The sequence below is a fragment of the Trachinotus anak genome, unplaced genomic scaffold (genome assembly GCF_046630095.1).
Source record: "Trachinotus anak isolate AG129_WGS33_773 ecotype Australia unplaced genomic scaffold, CSIRO_AGI_Tana_v1 ptg000028l, whole genome shotgun sequence".
NCBI classification, from domain to species: domain Eukaryota; kingdom Metazoa; phylum Chordata; class Actinopteri; order Carangiformes; family Carangidae; genus Trachinotus; species Trachinotus anak.
Window position 1 is genome coordinate 9,718,639 of NW_027273879.1, and position 18,882 is coordinate 9,737,520.

Consider the following 18,882-nt stretch of genomic DNA (forward strand, 5'->3'; position numbering starts at 1 on the left):
AGACCTCTCCTAAAATGTAAACACTCTCTGAAGTGGCGAGCGGGGCAGCTGTAGTTGCACACACACACACACACATTTAGAGAAATGCAGTCCCAAGGTCAAGGTTAAGCGGTACACTCTTTCAAAGCTCACTTTCCCTCTTGGTGCTTCGTGTTGCTGGTAGTTCTCGTTCTGAAGTTTGGGCACTGAATCATGGGCCACTTTGATAAAAAAAAAAGAACAGTGAGAACATGCAAAGGGCTGGTGCTACAGAACATGTGGTCCTACTGGCACTGGTGTGACATGAAAAAAAATCTCATTTAGGCCCAATACTGAATCACTCTGAGTGTAAAACATTAAAGAAACAAGGAAGCAGACACTCAGAGATTTAAGATGAATAAATATGTATTTAAGCTGCAGGTGGGTTAAGCAAAGAAATCTGAGGACTTCATTTTTAAAATTATTGCATGATTAAATTTCCTCTTAGACCAGGAGAAAAAAGCTAGAACTATATTCATCCAAAGGAATTTTTCCACAGTTTGTGCACAGTCCCAGTTCCATTAAACATCAGAGTTCACAGGGTCTGCATAAGAATACAAGCCAGGGAGACTTTGCAATGACCTGCAGGTACAAACTGGAGTGTAGAGCGTGCAGAGAACAGCAAGCACAGAGTGGGGCTTTAAGAACAAACGGAAAACAGCTCATCTAAGTGCATGTACAATAGTAGTTCAAATTAAATGCAAGATCAAATTGATAGAGGATATTTATGATGAATATATATTTATTGCATGTAGACCTAAATGAAGTTAGCACACTGTGTACAGGTAAACTAAAGTGTGGTCTCACAGGTGCCCTTCAGAATAAAGTAGCATTTAGTGCAATATCTGTATTGAAGTGTCCAAACAGAAATGAACACCTTAATCCATGAATATACACAATAAAACTCACACAAAACCTTCCAGTTGTGTGTAGGTGTGTGTTATTACCAGGGTGATGTTTGTGTGTACAAAGGATAACACACTTAACAAGTACTTAACAAAGTACCTTCTGCTCAGTGAGAGTGCTGTGAAAAATGAGGGGGGCTGGCGGGAATTGCTGGTAATCTTTGCTTGAGTCCATCTTTATTATCTTGCTCAATGGACAGAAGTGGATCCTGAAGTAAAAATACCCAAGCCTGCTTCTCATCAATGTGATGCTCTTATCTGACATTTGAAATACATTCAGCAGGATGAGCGAGTGCATGATGGATGGAGCCATGGCTGAGATATGACCACTGAATTTATACATGGTTTATGTAAATATGCCACAGGCCTTTTCCAGTTTAGCTTTCCTGATCATTGTCTCTTGAATTTGACGGTTTTGACGTTGTTAATTTCGGATTCAATTTCTCAGGTATTTTTCTGATAAGACAGAGAAATTATAGAACAGCAGAAAGTTTTGCTTTATTTCTATGTCCTAAGCAGTGGATTTTAGAGATGACACAGTAGTATGGCAAAGAGTATTATATTTGGCTACAGATAATTTTCATAACAAATTACAATACAATCACTGTAATTTAGTACAACATCCCTTTTAAATCACAATTAAGGATAAAGAAAAGTAGCCTGAAGAAAAAAGGAAATCAGATGTTTTCAGTTGCACGAAATTTAGAGCTGCAGACAATTTAATCACTAAATGTCATTAAATAGTTTCACATACATACACAAATTTGATGATGGTGTTTTAAAGCTTACACAGACAATACATTTCTAGGACTTTGTTACTCTTACGAAGGAAATCAAATGGAAAAAAAACTTTTTGTTGGTGTTTTTCACCTCACTGTGCCCTATTGTGCTCTACAAATAGGGTCAAGACATCCATAAAGTTTATTTTTTGCGACTGACAAAGTGAAAGGGTTAATAGGAACAACCATCTCTATCTTTGAAGTGCAACAGATATCAATCCAGCACAGGGAGAAGACAAGAGGGAACATTAGCTGTGTTTCAGAACGACAAAGTGAGAAATTGCCGCTTGCAGTCTACGATAGTTCCACTCTAGTGAGCTATTGATTCTGTCCCCAGTTTTTCTAAGGCTCTGGACTCTCTGCGGCCTTTGGTGGCACTCTCCCATCCTCCTCTGGGATGCAGGATGAGAGGACGCTGCCACTGAACAAGTAACTCAAATGTGCGGCAAATCGTTCAGGGAAACACCTCCAGAGATGGCTGTCCTTGTTTTTAAACTGAGACAATAGTCCTTTTTGTTAACTGCCCCATCCCTAAGCTGCTCAGGGATGTGAACATTTGCTCTGAGTCAGTCAAGTGCAAAGAGAAAGAGACAAGGACCTGAAAACAAATAGGACTGAAGGGAGGAAAATGAAAAAGGCAATAAGTGCACTTTGTATGCCCACAGAACATTAGAGCCAGTGACATGCAAAGAACTTTGTGTAACAAATGGCACTTCAGATACAATGTTAAAGTACTCAAAGAAGTTTAGTATATAGTATATAGAAATGCTTTTCTGCACTAAAATGCATATATAAGGATTATAAAGGAAAGCAGCTGGTATGAGGTTTAGCTCATACATCAGTCTTGAGTCAGTGTATTGACAAGACAGACATGCACAGGTGCCATGGTGGTGGCTATGGGTTATGGATTATGTATCTTCCCTCACATCTCATCATGTTCCTCTGGCTTCTTGTTGCTATATTGTCTTTATAAAATCATTGGAGGAAGTTACCGAATGTCAAAACTGACCTCATATCAGAAATAGTTGGAATTTTAATTTGTGATTTTTTTTTTTTTTTTTCATTTCCTGTTTCAAAAGAAATTACAAACAGATATTCAGCACAACAACAGGGACACCAGCAAACACTGACAAAAAATGTTGTAATTATGTAACATATTACTGTATTGTTGAAAAGGAGCTCTGAAGTCACTGAATCAACTTAGCAACCACTGCTACAAACAGAGGCCATGTCAACATGCAGGTCCATTATCAGCATTTGTCAAACTGTCATATCTATTTTGGTTTGAATTCATGACTACTGTTCTTCAGTTTTGTTTTTCATAGTTCAGCATACCACATCATGACTTTCAAGACCAGTTCCTTTGACGTCATCTGTTTGCTCTCTCATCCACCTTGAAAACTCATATCAAAGTGGCCACTGATTTAAATGTTTTATAGAAGCTAAATTTGTTTTCCCTTGAAGTGTTTCAATTATTTTTAATAGTCTTTGTACATTAAGTTGTCAAGAATTGCTTAGCTGTAAAGAGGGAATAATCAGTCACAAGTAACAGGCATGATCGTCAGCCTCTCAGTGCTGCACGGAAACAAGCAGCAGAATGGCAGCAGGAGCAGTGAGGGCATTAAGGCACCAGGCAAGCAGACGGACGGGCGGCAGATAAAGAGGACTCTATTAGTCTCGGCTCATTGTGCCACTCTGATTTCTTTCTACTTCCTAATTGGCTGGCTTCTGTAGGCTTGGCAGCCATATTTCAGTTTAAAGGAGAAGGCTCCATGGGTCACGGGAATAAAGGGGCCCATTTGACAGGTCAGCAGGCTGATGTCTACAGCATAGTCTTAGGTCAAAGGTCAAACTAACATCAAGATAGGCCGTGGCAGTGTGGGTCAGCTCCTACACCGGAGAGCCCAATAAGTATGTGTGCAGACTGACTGGAATGTTGTATCATAGCATTTTACTAGAAAAAAAAAAAAACGTCTTAGTGTGAGCCTCAGTTTTTAACTCACAGTATTTGATATCTGAGATATGCAGTTTTGAAACTGGAAAATTGAAACATTAACTAAGTTTAACTAAAATATTTTTAGAAAGTCATGTCATGTCCACTGCCAATGATGCACATTATATTCAGTTACTGAATTAATGAGCTTGAAAAGATAACATCATCATGATCCTTCCATTCTAAATGTATTATTTCATTGCAATATAATGTCTCCTGTTCTAATCAGTCTAAAAATGCTGACTTACTAAAACGTGAGATTTACTGAACCAGCTTTAGTATTAATCTACTAGCTACTAGCTGGTAGACAAAGATTAATCCACATTCAGTGCTTATATCAGCAAACACACACAGAGCACACAAGATTTACAAGATTTTTAACACTATCTCTGCAGGATGCAGGGAGCTGATAAGTTGTGTACTGGACTATTTGATTTAATTACAAAAATTGGATTTGTAGCTGTAATACATTGAGGGTAGTAATGTCAGCATTTATACTTTAGGTTCAAGTAAGACATGGTGAATTGATTGAATAAATTGTTGATTTTACTCTTTATTCCATACATTACTGGAGCCAAGTATAACAAAAAAAACTAAAGTAATCCAATTATGAGTAATCCATGAACTGCAGTAGTCAGGGGGCTTAAGTAACTGACAAGAGTCTTTAGGGGGGATTTGGTTTGTTCAACAGATCACATTGGAATCAGCACCCTCCCAACTCGATTAGCATTAAGGTTCACCTCCAGGAGATGAGTAGCCTGAAAACATCCACATTTACACACACACACACACACACACACACACACACACACACACACGTATACGTGTGCACACACACACAAATGCAGGACAGTCTGCCTGGCACCAGACAGCAGTGCACAGCCAAATGAGATGTGTGAGAGCCCCCTGCTGCCAAGAGGTGGACAGGAAGAAGAAACAAACCCTCTCTAATGGAGACATGACATGCTCGTCGGGGCGGAAACTCAAACAAACGATTAATGGGCCATGGAGCCTTCAGTACAGCAGCAAAATCCCCTCCACGGCTCCCCCTCTCTGTGCTCCCTCACTCTCACTCTGTCCCATGTTGGCCGAGGGGGTCCGACATTTCAAGACCCAGGCCTCTACCCCGAGGCGACATGTTTCTGCCACCCCCTTACCCCAATTCTACCAAGATCGCTGAAATGAAGTCAGTGAACAACAGAACATCACTATCATCAACATCTCGGAAGAACCTGATGCACTAAAGATGAGTGATCTAACAGTGTAGGCCAGACTGACCCCTGCACCTATATTTACTGTTCTCAATCTGCTGCTAGTCTGTGCTCTAAGCTTTTTTTTAACAGACAAATATCCAACTTATCACTTATGAGCCGGGTTGAAAGGCTGTTTCAAGGAGCAAGAGACGGAAAAGTTCTGTCGCTAATCTAGACAAGACAAGAGTCCTGTGATCATGTCTTCTGGTAAAGAGCAGCTCAGCTCCTGATTGGCCCCCACTGGAGACGGTGACCTAACAACGGTGACGCAGCAGCAGGGCCTGGGGAAAGATAGGGGGCCAAAATTCACACAGAAGTGCACATCCCCCGAAAGATCCCATGTGAAACAACTCCCAGCCACAAGCATGTTGAAAGGTATTGATATTTTGGTAAATGACAGAGGGAGAGCTGATAAAACGGAGGTCAAAGAGTTGTATAAACTTCAACTTTTAGCTTGCAGCTTATCAAATGGGAATGCGATGCTTAAAGTGTAGCAACAATTTCTTAACTTGATCTGATTTGTCTCCCTCTCCAAACTTCAAGACATTTTAGACACAAACTAGCAGTATTTCATCACGGTTAGTTAGTGGCTGCCTGAGTGAGTCCAGGAAGTGATAGAGTGTGAGGGGGTCTTCCATTTTCATGGGGCCATGGAGGTCTATCCAGTCCAGTAGCTGGTGCCGTCTCCTCCTTTGTCTTCCCTTCCATCTCCTCGAAATAGTAGCGAAAGAAGAGGGGAAGAAGGGAAGCCCCTTATACGTTCATGTGTTTTGATTAGCAGGTAATGATCTTTGATCTAATGCGCTGACTGGGAAAGTGCGGCTCCCATTGAAATCCGGTGGATGCTTGGCCGACCTGGAGCCAGTGTCACTTCTCGTTAGGGCCTGCAGCTCCATGACCTCCCCATTGCCAGTCCCTGCCCCCTCCTCGCAGCATGAGCACCCTGCGTAATGATATCAATAGCAGCAGGGGTGCAATGAATACAAATCCGCGTGCAGAATGTTTGGACAAGAATTCACTCCCAGCCCTCCCTCCCCCTGCCGCCCCACTCACCACCGTTCAAGCTCTCTCCCCCACACAAAGGGCTAGGTTAGGCTGTAATCTGGATGGTTGATTTCACACAAAATAGTTGGGTACTGCAAAGAACAAATGCCCCCTGCTGGTTGACTTTGACTGCATATGTTTCGAAACTGTACTAGAATGATGTCTGTTTTTACATCCCAGCCCCGAAAGTTAAACCACACATGGGCTTGAAAATCAGCGTGTGAAAATGTGTGTGGTTGTTCTGAATTCTTTAAAATTATTCATGCATGCAAATAAAACCATTCAAGCTGCAAAGTATATGATAATGGCTGTTACATGCTTAATTAAAAGAAAACAAAACTCAGTTGTCCAATTGCATGAAATAGGGCAGTTAACAAAAGTCTTCAAAGAGAAATATTGTTTGTTTCACACAGTCCCATGACAAACTAGAACATTTATTATCTATAGGTTGATCATGTGTTTTCATTGCAACATTTTCATATCATAAAATATACAACACCAACTTGCTGTTGAAAAAGAAAGCTACAACTAAGTTCTGTGAGCGGGCACGCAGCCATCCCCTACCGCACACTCTGTCCAGTGTTGGACCTGACATGGCAGCCACCTGACTTCCGTCTCTGGTATTGACACAGCCGTTTAAAGCAGCCTGGCCACCAGTGCCCATAACAAAGGTATGTTCATGGAACCAGCCAATGAAAGCCTCAGTGGAATCAGAGGGAAAGAACCAATGCATTTCTTTTCTGAATTAACAAGACTGGAAAAGCTATAAAAATCCCTGCCATGAGACCTGTTTATTATCAATTACTGCGGCACAATGCAGCCACACTGTGAACATACATACGTGTGCTGCAGCCATGTGCCTCTCTGCAAAGATTGCCTGCCATGTGCACATGCCCGCTGCACACAGAGTCCTCTCTTCTTCACTCGCCTGCTTCATTTACTGCTGTCTGAACACACCTCTGTTGCTTTCTGCAAAGCTCTCGGTTACATGATTCAGTGTCTAATGTGCTGTGAAATGGAGCAGTGTCAAGAACAATGTCCAGAGGATGCCTTAGTTTTAATTATCAGTTTGGAAGAAGGGATAAATGAAGCAGAGGAATGATCCAAAAAGCCAAACCTCAGCGGTTGCTGAACAATGCAGGATCCTAAAAAGGCTTAAATTCTTCAGTCAAATTATGATGGTTGTAATTATAAGTAAAGATTCTTGTCTAAAAAAAAATAACATAACATTCGCTACACCTCCCAAACTCGAACTTATATTTCCATCTGCCAATGTTTCTCATCAATTCTGCCCTTTTACTGTAAATACCTGCACATTTATGCAGTCTTTCCCACACCAAAACAGTAAGTACAAGATACTGCATAACAAGAATAGCTGTCAGTAGTCGTTGGCTATAGCCTCAAAAAAGATGTGAGTGCTCGTTGCCAGACAGTTTTGTTCCTGTGATGTTAATGTCAGTTCTCTCCCTTCTAACATTAGGGAGTGAAAAAGCACATGCTAAGAGATGACACTGCTCACACAAATTAAAGAGCAGGTTCACCACTCTTCAATTAAAGTGTGGTTCGTATTATCCTGTAGCACAGAAACAGCTGGCAGGAATGAACGTGTGCATCTCCATATCTGAGGCGTGCACTCTGCCACAGTTTGACAGAAGTTTCATGGCTTGTGGTCTGTCATCACAGAGGATGACACTGCGTAAAATCTGTTAATTATAAACACACAAGTGCACACACTGTCGATCTGTGGTGCAGGAGGCAGATGAATAACTTGCAGGAAATGGGGCTTGTTGTGCACTGAGTGCCTTTTTATTGCTTTCCTAAAAATGCAATGTGTGAAAATGCATTTTTATACATTTTTTTTAAAATAAGGTTTGTTAGATTCAGATTTAAGATTTATATTTAAGGCATCACAAAATAGTCAAGAAGACCACAGATCAGTCAAATGTGGACTGTGTTGAATATTTCATCATGTAATATATAGTGACCAAAAAAAAAAAAAAAATCATGACATCTACACGGTGTGAGGAGCCTCATGTCAACTGGCTCAACACTCAGGGAGTCTTTGCCTAAAAAGCTTTTTATTCAAGTACATCTCAAACGCATTAGCATTAATATGACTACAGGAAATTAAATTTTTATGTCTACATGAAGAGGCTTCCTGGGGTCACACATCTTTTGTCATACAGTGTGTCTAGATTGTTTTCCGTACAGAGTTATTCCTGCATAGATTTTCCTGTTATTTTTGTTATTTTTATATGCAATGCTGACAATATACTCAACACATCCTGATTATTTCCCCATAACAAGATGTCTTTCTAATGTTTGATAATGTAATGAAAAGTCAAATGGCCTCCAACTACATCCAGACTAAATGAGAGGAAAGATTAAGATAAATAGCTACATCTGGCTCTCACTTGAAACTCTAAAGGAAGTCGAGATAACCAAGGAGGGTCTGGTTATTCATCAACATCCAGACATGTGCCCGTACACAACTGTAACGGCTTAGAGAAAACAGACACAGACAGACGGAAACTCACCAGCCGTGCATACTCGAAAGCAGCACCTGACTTAGAAAAAAAAAAAACATTCAGGGAGTTTTACTGTTGAGGAGCAGAAGGGAAAGCGATGGATTGACAGCTGGGCCAGGAGGGCACCTGGTTAATGTCACCTATCATCCAGACCCTTAGTGCCCCACACATCCCTTTACATCCCTCTCTCTTTTTCTCTCCGCTCTGTTTCTCAAGGGAGCAACTTTTCCTCCAGATCCTGACTGACATAAACCCCAGAGGCTCAGACCCCAAACAGAATTTGCTGCAGACCCCGGGCTGCTTGTCTTCTGTCTGCTTCATCTATCTCTTTTTTCCACGATTTCCATCCCCTAAACCATCGCTGCCTTTGTTCTTGCAGTCGATCGATGCACCATAATTCACGTGGCCTCTGGTGTTTGATGTCTGAGCTCTGGATATCATTTCGACCATTTTTGTTGAACCAGTGAAGCACTCTGATAATACCATGTCTCACGAACACAGGCATGCAAATGACGTGTGCATGCACATACACAGATGTTAACAGACACACATTACACATACACATACTAATAAAAAAGATATTGAGACAGAGGGATAACCTGAGGGAAAAAGAAAAAGAGACTGTCGTCATACCCAGTAAGCCTGAAAACAGTAGGTGATATGTTAAAAAGACTTACCTTTAACACTGAAATATAACATTGAACAGCCTGAAAGCTAAACCACCAGATGGCAAAGTAATAACTTGCACAGAAAAGCATTAAACATTCTATATACAGCAGGGAAAGGAAGATGATCATTTGCTTATGGTTCAATTAAGTCTCCTTTCCTCACATCATAGTCAAAAAAAAAAAGGTATGTATTGCAACTCCAACTTCAAACAGTTCTTCCAGGAGAGTTTTATCTAATGGTCAGGGTGTTGCTCAAGGGCACTTCAGCAGTGAACAGTAGAGAAAAGGAAAAATTCTGCTAAGTCACTTCTCCACAACACTGAACCCACAACCTTTCGATTCTAGCTACACCTCATGTGAGCAATACGGGAAATGGTGGCTCTAAGCTACACTGATGGAGAAATGTGCACAAAGGTTCACCAAACTACAGAACAATTAATCTGCATTTAATTTAAAGAAATTTAAAGAAATGTTTTCAGACTCTGTTGAGTACACAAAGCTAGAAAACCATCAGGCTGTTTCTTTAAAAGAACTCTATCTGTGTGAGCAACAGTAACTTTGAGTTATTTAAGGATTGGCAACGCTTTTATTGGCCTGTAACTGTAACTGACATATTTTCCTGATTAGGTTACACAATAGAGATGAAGAGAAGAAAAACCTTGCACAGCTGAAAGAAACATTTAGTTAACGGGTATATCATACATGTTAATATATGTCTTTTTCACCTGTAAGTGTGCCCAACATTTTGAGGTTTGTGATTATTTTTATATTGTATTTATAAAGTAATACAATACTTTTAAATGTGTTAATACTTTATTTTCATAAAAGTTTTTAAAGCATAATATTTTTTTTTTTATTATTTGTCAGCTGCATTTTGGCACATTGCTGGTGCCATTCTTTCTTGTCTTTTGTTGTCTCACTGAAGCAAAAGTCATGTGACATTTTGTGGGCAGACACTGTCTGTAATATTCTAAGACAGCGTTGCTAATATGGCAAGTAGCGCAGAGGCTCTGAACTTTAGCCAACAGTGTTGGACTCACAGGAAGAGATACCCGTTTGCAAAACACCAAGAAGTGGGTTGCAAGCTGGTTTCTGCTAGCATCCTGCAACCATGTTATTCTGCAAAAAGTGTTTTGAGCAACTGCGGCATCTTCAGAGCTACAGTCATAAATAATGATACATGACAAACTGTGGGTGCTGTGAGCATTTACAGAGGTCATTGCTAGAGTTGGGAAAGTACTGTGATTCTCTTCATCTAATGGGGAAGGAAAGTTATCAAGTTGCCCTCTGATAGCTGAAATTTCTTTAATTTTGTTGTTAATTTTGGGGAGTCCAAAAAAAGTCTATTTTAATTTTGCATCTAGTAAGGATTTCCACAACACAGAGCACATCCAGTAAACAGGTTGGTTGGCGCTTACATTAACACAGTTACAGCCATGTTAGTTCTGTGTGGGAAAACCATAAACCAAACATGCTAAAGAATGATTATGTACAAAAGCGCAGTTTGATAGAAATCGGTAATCTATACAACTCCTACCTCAGCTCCCTTGTCTTGAAGCAGGCTGACTTACCAAACCGTAGCAGTGAGAGATCTGATCTGACCTATCATGTCATGAGATAGAGGAGTGTGTTCAGGTGCAATGAGCTGGGAGGGAGTGCAGATGTCATGTTCCCTAACGTGTAGCAGGATGTATTGCTGGCAGAAGCAGCAGGGGAGATCCAGAGTCTCTCCTGAACACTCACAGCCTCATGAAAGAATGATGGTTGATTACCTGCAGGAGATGAGCTACGCGGGCCCTCCAGAGTCACAGGATAGCACTTTAGCTCCACTGCTAAAGATGACTTTAAAGGGAGGAGGGAGAAAATCCATCTTTGTCCTGTTTGTTGCTTTGACTGAGTTTATTTTTCTAGATATGTCTTGAAAATAATGTACAGTATGTAAACCAGCTTAAATGAAATCTAATGGTGTTTTTGAAAATATTGGCAGCTTTCTTCTGCAGGTTATTCATGAATTCACACATTAATATGAATGTCTGAACCTGTTAATGCTCCACCAGTCTTTACTTTACCAAACTTTATTGCCTGTTTACCATCCGCACCTGTCAACACTGTTACCTAACACTGGTTTTGGTTTTGGTTTTAAGAACACAATCAAGTCATATTTTCTTGTGTAAATACTTCTTCAGGCTTCACTGATGATACCATTTTTGTGCCACAGCCCCGCTCTCTGGGAGAACAAGGTCCAGATGGCTTGGGGGCCCCGTCAGTTTCCCCCCAACAGCCACTCTGCTTATCGGCAAGTTCACTTCACTTCAAGGAACCACTGACAGCTCTGTTAATTAGCACCTTTAGCCATTTTTTCCCAGACACGGACAACACTAAGACATTCATATGTCGCTTAATTCTTGTCCTCTTTCCCACATCTTAAGCTTGTAGCTTTACTTTGATATTCCGTTATGTAAAAATTCCAAAATAGAGGAATCTGACAACGCTTTTTTTCCTCCATATATAACAGCCTATTTCTAGTTTCTAGTCAGAATTGAATGAATGAGTTGCTAAAAAAGATGATCAAGAATAAAATAAAATTATTACATACAGCACAAGCGTAATTACAAATAGGGAAATCAAAGAAAATTTGCTTTTTTGATGATAAAAAAAAAGTTCTTTCCACAGCACAAAACAACATTTGTGTAAATTAGTTTCATAGCAAACTTGAAGTGAACTTTCCCTTACCTCCAGATGTTTGCTGTGATCCCCACAATAAAGGAAACATTGACCATGGCAACATATTGCAGCACAGTTTTTATTTTGACCCCTTTATTGTCAACATTAACAATGATATGATTGTCACAGCATTGGATCATAACGCTGACATAATACAGAGAATAATAAGCTAAAGATGAATCATTATAAATCCATCACCTCATCATTAGCATCACCACAGCCACCATCTGCACAGAGCCACTGAACAAACGAGCCAAAACCAGGCAGACTGCTTTGTCTGAAACTGAAGAACATAAGACACAATTCGCAGCAAAGTGGCATCAGTCCAGGGTCAGTCCCGGACCCTTGGCCTCTACCCTCAGCGGAACTGAGTTCCTGACCTGTTGGTCATTTGTCCAAAGTGCAGGTCCAACCATGGACAGCCTGCAGAGGAGGAAAATCAAACGGGAGCTTTGATCTGCTGTTACCATGGATTGGGAATAATGAAAGTGCCCCTGCTAAATTACAGTGGGGTTCAAAAGACAAATAAATAATCATGTCCACTAGTTACAGGTGACTGGTACAGATCTAGGTCACATTCTTTAATTAGAAAATTACTAATGGATTAAGATGATTATATTATACTCACACTGCTTCAAACTGGTGTAAATATTTTATTCAACTTGAGAAAGTAGTAATTCTTTTTTAAAGTTTTCTGTTAATGAAATAATATAAAATAATAAAAATAATAAAAATATCATTTTGTTTCTTTTATTTTTGAGGAAATCATTTTGTTCATTGAGACTCAGAGTCTCTTTGACAGTGAGTGACCCCGAATTAATTAGATGATTTATATAAAAGATGAATAAAAAGAGTCAGCCGTGGGTCTAATCCTCCCTTGTGTTTGAAGTGGTCGGTTGGGGGCGGGACAAAGGGTGTTGATTGATAGCCACTTGGCCTATAGGGCTGGCTGAGCTTCCTCCAGAAGGTCACGTCCTGTCTGGCCCCTGTCCACTACACACTTCCACAACATATCCGGGGTCTCAGCCCTCCAAACTGGCTGACGCACACACCATTCTCACACACACACACACACACACACACACACACACACAAACTCTGTACCCCCTCGGCGCCATGCTGCGGTGGTGGTCAGGGCCTTGCGTGCCATCCAGGGTCTGGTGTAGGGGGGAAGGCAGGAAGCAGGAGTGAGAGAGAGAGATGGGAAAATAGTCTTCAGCCAATCACAACCCTCAGTTCTCCTTATGGAAAAGGTTACAGCACTCCTCCTCCCCACTCTCCAGTCACTTTAACTGTAATTTTAGGTCATTTTGCCTTCCACATCTATATTACTCAACACACCACATGTAAAGCAATAACCTGTTAACTCTACACCTGGCTGTATATACAAATGTATATTATATATTATATATTAGCCTTCAAGGGACAATCCACGGCCACTCTACATGATGTCACTGAAAACTAGAGGCCACTTTTTAAAGATGCTGCATCTTGGTAATTTGGAGTGATCCCTGATGAATGGCTCTTTACACAAACTTTTCCACATTGGCCAGTTCTGACATTACAGTGGTTTCAAACCCGCTCCCAAACATCCAGAAGTCAAACCTCGACAGGAGGCCCAGAGTAGCTGGCTGGCCCTCAAGCTTGCCAGTCCGACCTTGGACAATGGCTATAGCTCCATCTTATGGTAAGTAAGTTACATGCAGCAGTAACTGAGGATGTGTGAAACGGCTTTCCTTTGGGCTTACACTAAAAAAAAAAAAAAAAGAAAAAGAAAAAACTTTAAAGACAGTCCCTTAAAAGAGAAAACCCTTGAAAAAATACTACAGGGCAGAACAAAATGAAAAAAACTGCTTTTTTTATTTAATGATAGAAAACATACAATTGTATTATGTGTAGACGATTTCAATTATATGTATGTATGAGGTTATAAAATGGAATTTTTTAAAAAATAATTTCATGTAACCTTTTTAATTGATTACAATATGATAAATAATAATCATTATTGTCATTAGCATTGTGAAAATAATCAACTTAAAGTTTCTAAAGCATCCTCAAATACTGGTTAAATATGACTAAATAAAATAATTATTTGGCATGGTAAGTTTCTGCAGGGCCCTCTCTTAACAAGCTTTGTCATCTTGTTATCCAGGGTTTGTCTTGAATGTCCTACTACTTCACTGTCCAGTGATTATTTTGATTTTCTGTGTTTCTCTGATCCTGGGGAAGACAAATGAAGTGTGTAACCACAGAGAGACAGAGCGCTCACAGAGGGTGAAAAGAGAGTCTGGGAAAACATTCCTTACACAAGGAAAGGAGAGAAGGGCATTAAAAAAAAAAGAGGAGGAACGGAAAGATGTGGTAATAACATTTTTCAATATGCTCAGTCTTGTACAATATCAAATAAAATGTTATAACCCAGATTGGGATTCACTGAAATTGCTCAAATTAAAGCAACTGTGAAAAAGATGAATAAATAGAGTCTCATACCTTATGAGCCAATTATGAGACAATCAGAGGTTTGACATTGTACATAATCATACTTATTCTGAATGTGCATATCATAATAAGTGCAGCAATGAGAAATGATAGACAGATATGGCATGGAAAGGGTTGGGGGAGAGCATACTGTGGATGACAAAGTTATTAGAATTGTGTTTAGTGTGAAAATGAATAGACTGGAATAAGAAGCAGTGGAGCACAAGCGGAAATGTGGTAGAAGGAGATGTATTTAATAGTGCTTGGTAAGGCCAAGGGTCGCTTTAGGAAGCCGGGGTCACATCTGTGCCAGAGAGGGGCGGAAGGTGTTGACTAGATGCAAACGAGTTGGCCTCATCGAGGAGCGACAGTGAAACTGATAACCCACTTTCCACCCACCCAGAGAGGACCTCTTTATAAGGGCTTTCTGCAGGGGCCCCAGGCACCTGAACATCCCCAAAAATAACCCTCTCTGAGTCCAATGGGCTGTGGCTCCATGCCAACATCCCCTGACAGCACAACACAACTCTCCTGTACTCTCACTCATTCATACAAACATGTCCTCTCTTTTAATTTGGCCTCACTTAATTGTGGATTAAACATGCGGATTAGAAAAAGGAGGAGTTTTGATTTGTAAATATAACATTTATAGGTTTTTAGTATATATTTAAGATCACATTTACAATTTTCTAGAGCGACATTGTTGAACCCTGCCCTTTGGTTGTATGTTTAACCAACTTTACCACATATACATTCGTGTGCAATTCCATCGATGGGTCCATTTTTCCACTTTAGAATACACACATCAATCCCAACAACCTCTCATTTCAGTGCACGCGGTCACAATGACACAAAGTAGAGAGAGCGTGTGGGAAGATGCAAAGGGTAATAAAAAAGAAAAAGAGGTGCAAAACAGAAAAAAAGGGGGCCTTTGCATGCTGACTGTATTTCACTTTCATGGCACACAGGCAAGCAGCGGAAACACTGTCTTGCAGCTTGCTTTAGACGTAATAGTCCCTGCTGAAAAGCCTCTTTCCTTTCTCAGAGGGTGCATCCAGATTTACAGCTTGACAGCAGCAACAGATCATAGCAGAGGCGTAGCTTTAGGCCATGAAAGATGCTCTTTACATCACAATTGGCAGGTTGTGGTTATAGGCGGCATGTTTTTTCCTGTTTGATCAGAAAACAGAGAATTGGACACATGGAGGGGATTATAATAAAGCAGCAGAATATTGATGTTAAACATCTGTGAATTTTAGTTCATCTTAAATTGACCGTGACACTTTCAAATCCACAGGAAGTCGCTGACATATTAAAATGATCATTACTGAGGTGTTTGATAAAAATGTTTTCTTGCCATTTCAGCCTTTTACTAAACATCACAAAGTAATGATACCAATCAGAAGGCCACGTAAATCATCCAGGTAGAGGGCATGTCAGGCAGTGCATATGTAGTTTGTTTAGCCAGGTTAGGGGCACGCTGCCCAATTATCAGGAATTATACATACAAATTCATACATACCAGGCTAGGCTTTAAATGGCATGCTATTCGGTAAGAGTAAAGAAACATTAGAAAGAAGTAGTAGATAGTGTCTCGAAAAATGTATCTTCAGCCACAGCAGGTTTACATCTTAACTGCCATGTCTGAGCTTCAGCTTGTCACACTTCATCATAGAAATGTAAAATTTTCAAAGGAATTCAGATCGGTGTGATTTTTTTCCCCCTAGTCTGGTTCCTATTCAGTTTACTGTAAATGGCCGACAGCCCGCATAACCCCAACAGACATTTTTATTTCTAATTAGGCAGTTTCTGGCCCGAGACAGTCCCAGTCACTGTAGTCCCTCCCTTGTGATCAAGCTAATTTAAGGTTCCCTCCAAGCGTCTGCATGGCAGGTTGTTCCAAACATCTTCATGAGCTGTCTGTTTCCAAAACAAAGCCGCAGCACTGTAATTACAATATGACAATAAACCGAGCTAACCAGCGTTTGACCCAACAACATCTCAGCTCCACCCAGTCTGAAAGAGCAGCACAGCATGACCTTTATAAGAACAAACAAGAAAAACAAAAGAAAATGCAGTTGATGATTTTCAGCTGGCAATGAGTTGTCAGCAGACAATGAAAATTGCTGAGGCGAGAGCAGCTAATGTCAGCCGTGTTGGCCCTGTCATTCCTCAAGTGGCCTTTTGCCTCAGAAGCGATAGCCTGAGAAAGGGCAGCAGTCTTATCGTCGGACGGTAGCACGCAGAGGAAAGGAAAGAGGCTCAGGAAAGAGACGAAACACACACCTATCTGCAACAGATAAAAAGTGTGATAATGGATTCAGATTAATGAGATAACTATGAGGGAAGGAAATCTCAATGTATTGTTCATGGGGGCAACTGGCTGCAAAGTTACTGGGTAAAGTGCACGTAAGGTGGGTGGGTTTTTGGATTAAAAGCATGTGTGCTTTTCCAGATTTAAAGGACCATGCCACTTCTTCCCACGCGTTGTTAGCCTATTAACTATGTATGGTGTGCATGCTTGCTGACATTTTTCCAAACCATAAGATTGGATTCAGCTATTAGACTCAATTTGTTCTTTTTTCTATTTATTGGTCTGGTCTGAGAAAAGAATGACTCTCAATCATGCAGATCACAACCTCCTGAGTGATGAGTGAGTTTGTGTTTATTGCTTGTTCTGCTTTGTGATGTTTGTTTGACGAAGACTTCTGTTAGATCAAAACATTTGCTCTGTGAAATTAAATTTGCTGGGAGCTCACAGGACTGCCTGTGCCTGACTTTTGATCTTGATCTTGATGATGTTTATTGGATGTGTGTGTTCTACAATCGTTTCATTTTTCTAACTTTTAACATTGATTTTTCAATCCTCCAGGCAGACATGGGTTACAGTTCAATCCACAATATTATGAAAATCAATTTGCAGAAACCTGAGATGTTATTGGTGAAGCAATGCAGTTGCATGCAGAGGCTGTTTTGAAACTTCCCTTCTTGGTGTGCTCAGTGACAAGCCAAGTTTTAAGAGTCAGCTCAATAGTGACGCTGTCAGAAAATCAATCCTAAAAATACAAAGCAAACACGGCTGAAACCAGTGGGTCAATCAACATCATGAACTGAAAATGTAACTTAATACAAAAAAAACCTTGATCAAATATTTCCTTTTCGGACCTGTCAAATTGTGGACAGTTCTCAGATAATGTCCTCCATCTCCATATACACACATATGTAACCACTGCCTAGCATTTAGCATATCCCACTGTTACGAAAGCAGCAGTGCTCTGATGCTCCGGCTCTTGAGCATATCTCAAGTGGATGCTGTGTCAGTCCTGGGAACCCTAAACAAAGATAAAGCTGCCGTTCCTGGTGATTGGAGAGCTGCTGTAGCACTAAAGAGCACTGGGATGGGGAGAGGGGCCATCAGATAGACGGGGGGGGGGGGGGGGATTAACTGAGGCAATATAACCTCCTACACTCCAGCTTGTTCTGGTCCCAGATAGCTCAGGGACGGACAGTACAAATGCTCTCTCTGGATCTTATTTCCCACAGATAACTTTTTATAGCTAGCCTGCAGTATGCTCAGGTGTGTATTTCAATAATCAGTTGATATACAAGTTGTATATCAACTGATTATTGAAATAATTGTGCCTGTCTTTCTTTATTTCTCTTGTCTCAGTCTTATAATAACATGTCTTTATTGTTGCTCAATTAGAAAACAGTGTGCTGCTGAAACCTGATAATAACTTTAAGATAACTATACTCTGATGGATGTCTAAATATCATATAATAAAATTGCTCACCCCAGTATTCCACTGGTGGTGAAAAAATAATCCAATCCATTGTTTGTGGCCTAAGTATGAATATTAATCATTCCATAAAAAATGTATTGTGTCCACTCATTAACATGGATGAACTGCAAAAAGTGTATAGACATGTACACAGACTGTACACAAAGATTCCAAATATCAGTGAACACAATGAGTGATATATCCTTGGAACAGCTTAGATATATATATATATATATATACATATTTTTTAAACAGTGAATGAAATCAATTACAATGTTTTTTGGAATAAGCTTGTAGTCAAAAATAGTATATCTGCAGTAAGATATCATGTACTCACTCGACTCAATCCATTATAATTACATTATATTTGTACATTATTCATATTTACAAATTCTGCGGGAGTTAGCCTACTGTATGTACATATATGCAAATGCATCCATTATACATGAACTGTTGTTTTTGGAATAATATATAGCTTTGCTTTTCTGAAGTTACATATCATAATAAAACACCATAATTATTAGTAGCAAAGTAGCACAGTGTTATACAAATGTATGAATAATACCTTTAATAAGCTATATGTATACTATGTGGATTTGATTTAATAAACATTGGGAATATTGGTGCAGTTGTGGGTTTTACTGTACTGCAAAGTAAACTGAAACTTTGTTGGCCTTACCCCCTAGATAGACTAGCTGCTGTGTTTTATG